Raw genomic sequence first — 4,160 nt, 5'->3', positions numbered from 1 at the left:
GTCCCGGTCGCTTTCTCTTTGAGTGTCCCGGTCGTCATTTATATTCCCTACAAGCCCCCTCGTGCGCGTAAGTCGTTACGCGCCATATTAGTTAAGCGCCATTGTAGTTGATTCCCTGTGTCCCACCTGTGAATATATATAGATATATATATATATATATATATATATATATATATATATATATATATATATATATATATATATATATATATATATATTTAACTACGTAATACTTGCGAATATACAACATTCCATTCTTGGCTGGTCATATTAGTACGTTCCATTGTAGTTGTGTCCCTGTGTCCCACCTGTTAATGTTTTAACTACGTAAAAATTGCGAATATACAACATTCTTCGCTGTCCCATTGTCTGTGCATATAACTAGATTGTCAGGTTTACCGACTCTTTAACATGCAACATATAATTGTCCATGGGAAAAACAATCCGTATTCAGATCTATACTTCATTATTCTAATAATTGCCCTTCGGCTTTGTTGATGGTGATTGCTAATTGAACATTCCCTGTATCCCCGTCGTCATTTACATATCCCCCTGTGCCCCCTTCGTCCCCGTTTTAGTTGTGTCCCAGTTGTCATTTATATACCCTGTATCCCGGTCGTTATTTGTGTCCCGGTGTCCCAGTCTGTAATTTCTCTTTGAATATCCCGGTTCTAATTTATGTTCCCTGTGTCCCGGTCGTTATTTGTGTCCTGGTGTCCCGGTCTGTAATTTCTCTTCGAACATTCCTTGTGTCAAGGTCGTCATTTAAATATCCCCCTGTGCCCCCGGCGTCCCCGTTGTAGTTGTGTCCCTGTGTCCCGGTCGTCATTTATATTCCCTGTGTTCCAGTCGTTATTTATGTCCCGGTGTCCCAGTCTGTAATTTCTCTTTGAGTGTCCCAGTCGTCATTTAAATTCCTTGTGTCCCGGTGTCCAGGTCGTCATTTGTGTCCTGGTGTCCCGGTCTGCAATTACGTCAGTCGACAAACATGACGTCAGTCGACAAATAACTTCATGTCGACATACAGCTCCATCCTTATAATGACGTCAGTCAACAAACATGACGTCAGTCGACACACAAACAACGTCAGTCGACATACACACAAACAAACAACTTATATATATATATATATATATATATATATATATATATATATATATATATATATATATATATATATATATGTATATATATATATCTATATATATATATATATATATATATATATATATATATATATATATATATATATATATATATATATATATATATATCTATATATATAAAAATAAGTTGTCTGTCTGTCTGTGGATGTGTGGATGGATGTGTCAGGTGACGTCACCTGAAAAAACTGGATCAGGTGACATCAAAACTGAAAAAACTAAAAAAAGGCAAAAACTACAAAAAAAACTAAAAACTAATAAAAAAAATAAAAAAGCTAAAAAACTAAAAAAACTATAAAGGTAAAAACCAATAAAAAATTAAAAAAAAAACTGAAAAAACTAAAAAAAGGCAAAAACTACAAAAAAAAACTAAAAACTAATAAAAAAAAGTAAAAAAGCTAAAAAACTAAAAAAACTAAAAAAAACTAAAAAAAGGTAAAAAACTAAAAAAAATAAAAAATAAAAAAAAACTAAAAAAAAGGAAAAAACTGAAAAATAAGCTAAAATAAAGGTAAAAACCAATAAAAAACTAAAAAGAAAAAAAGGAAAAAACTAATAAATGACGACACTCAAAGAGAAAGCGACCAGGACAAAAGGAATGTTCGATTAGCAATCAACAAAGCACCGGGACACAGGGAGTATAAATGACGACCAGGACATAAGTAAAAAAAAAAAACTATCTATATATATAAAAATAAGTTGTCTGTGGATCTGTGGATCGTGGATCAGGTGACGTCACCTGAAAAAACTGGATCAGGTGACGTCAAAACTGAAAAAACTAAAAAAAGGCAAAAACTACAAAAAAAACTAAAAACTAATAAAAAAAATAAAAAAGCTAAAAAACTAAAAAAACTAAAAAAAGGCAAAAACTACAAAAAAAACTAAAAACTAATAAAAAAGCTAAAAAACTAAAAAAACTAAAAAAAAGGCAAAAACTACAAAAAAACTAAAAACTAATAAAAAAAATAAAAAGCTAAAAAACTAAAAAAACTAAAAAAACTAAAAAAAGGTAAAAAACTAAAAAAACTAAAAACAAAAAAAACTAAAAAGGTAAAAACTAAAAGAACTAAAAAAGAAAAAAATAAATGACGACACTCAAAGAGAAAGCGACCAGGACAAAAGGAATGTTCGATTAGCAATCAACAAAGCACCGGGACACAGGGAGTATAAATGACGACCAGGACACAAGTAAAAAAAAAAATTAACAAAACTAAAAAGAAGGTAAAAACTACAAAAAATACTAAAAAGAAAAAAAAACTAAAAACTAATAAAAAAACTAAAAAATCTAAAAATCTAAATAAACTAAAAAAGAAAAAAAAAGGAAAAAAATAAAGGAGAAAAACAAAACTAAAAAACGAATGTATATACAGACCGGTACACCGGGATACAAATGACGACCGGGACACAGGGAATATAAATAACGACCGGGACACAGGGACACAACTACAACGGGGACACCGGGGGAAACAGGGGGATATAATATATATATAAAAATAAGTTGTCTGTGGATGGTTGTGTGGATGGATGTGTCAGGTGACGTCACCTGAAAAAACTGGATCAGGTGACGTCAAAACTGAAAAAACTAAAAAAAAGGCAAAAACTACAAAAAAAACTAAAAACTAATAAAAAAAATAAAAAAGCTAAAAAACTAAAAAAACTATAAAGGTAAAAACCAATAAAAAACTAAAAAAGTGTGGATGGATGTGTCAGGTGACGTCACCTGAAAAAACTGGATCAGGTGACATCAAAACTGAAAAAACTAAAAAAAGGCAAAAACTACAAAAAAAACTAAAAACTAATAAAAAAAATAAAAAAGCTAAAAAACTAAAAAAACTATAAAGGTAAAAACCAATAAAAAACTAAAAAAAAAACTGAAAAAACTAAAAAAAGGCAAAAACTACAAAAAAAAACTAAAAACTAATAAAAAAAAGTAAAAAAGCTAAAAAACTAAAAAAACTAAAAAAAACTAAAAAAAGGTAAAAAACTAAAAAAAATAAAAAATAAAAAAAAACTAAAAAAAAGGAAAAAACTGAAAAATAAGCTAAAATAAAGGTAAAAACCAATAAAAAACTAAAAAGAAAAAAAGGAAAAAACTAATAAATGACGACACTCAAAGAGAAAGCGACCAGGACAAAAGGAATGTTCGATTAGCAATCAACAAAGCACCGGGACACAGGGAGTATAAATGACGACCAGGACATAAGTAAAAAAAAAAAACTATCTATATATATAAAAATAAGTTGTCTGTGGATCTGTGGATCGTGGATCAGGTGACGTCACCTGAAAAAACTGGATCAGGTGACGTCAAAACTGAAAAAACTAAAAAAAGGCAAAAACTACAAAAAAAAACTAAAAACTAATAAAAAAAATAAAAAAGCTAAAAAACTAAAAAAACTAAAAAAAGGCAAAAACTACAAAAAAAACTAAAAACTAATAAAAAAGCTAAAAAACTAAAAAAACTAAAAAAAAGGCAAAAACTACAAAAAAACTAAAAACTAATAAAAAAAATAAAAAAGCTAAAAAACTAAAAAAACTAAAAAAACTAAAAAAAGGTAAAAAACTAAAAAAACTAAAAACAAAAAAAACTAAAAAAGGTAAAAACTAAAAGAACTAAAAAAGAAAAAAATAAATGACGACACTCAAAGAGAAAGCGACCAGGACAAAAGGAATGTTCGATTAGCAATCAACAAAGCACCGGGACACAGGGATTATAAATGACGACCAGGACACAAGTAAAAAAAAAAATTAACAAAACTAAAAAGAAGGTAAAAACTACAAAAAATACTAAAAAGAAAAAAAAACTAAAAACTAATAAAAAAATCTAAAAAATCTAAAAATCTAAATAAACTAAAAAAGAAAAAAAAAGGAAAAAAATAAAGGAGAAAAACAAAACTAAAAAACGAATGTATATACAGACCGGTACACCGGGATACAAATGACGACCGGGACACAGGGAATATAAATGACGACCGGGACACAGGGACACAACTACAACGG

General features: G+C 29.0%; 1 long non-coding RNA gene across 1 annotated transcript; it reads left to right on the top strand.

Annotated features, from left to right (window-relative positions):
• Positions 1–1,312: 1,312 nt before the first annotated feature.
• LOC136029457 (uncharacterized) lies at positions 1,313–3,884 on the top strand. The gene is made up of 2 exons (XR_010618052.1): positions 1,313–1,920; positions 2,725–3,884. It is a non-coding gene; the product is annotated as an uncharacterized LOC136029457 (long non-coding RNA).
• The last annotated feature ends 276 nt before the right edge of the window (positions 3,885–4,160 follow it).

Source organism: Artemia franciscana, chromosome 7 (genome assembly GCF_032884065.1).
Source record: "Artemia franciscana chromosome 7, ASM3288406v1, whole genome shotgun sequence".
In the NCBI taxonomy this organism is placed as follows: domain Eukaryota; kingdom Metazoa; phylum Arthropoda; class Branchiopoda; order Anostraca; family Artemiidae; genus Artemia; species Artemia franciscana.
The sequence above is the reverse complement of the archived record's forward strand: the minus strand, read 5'-3'. Positions and strand labels throughout refer to the sequence as shown.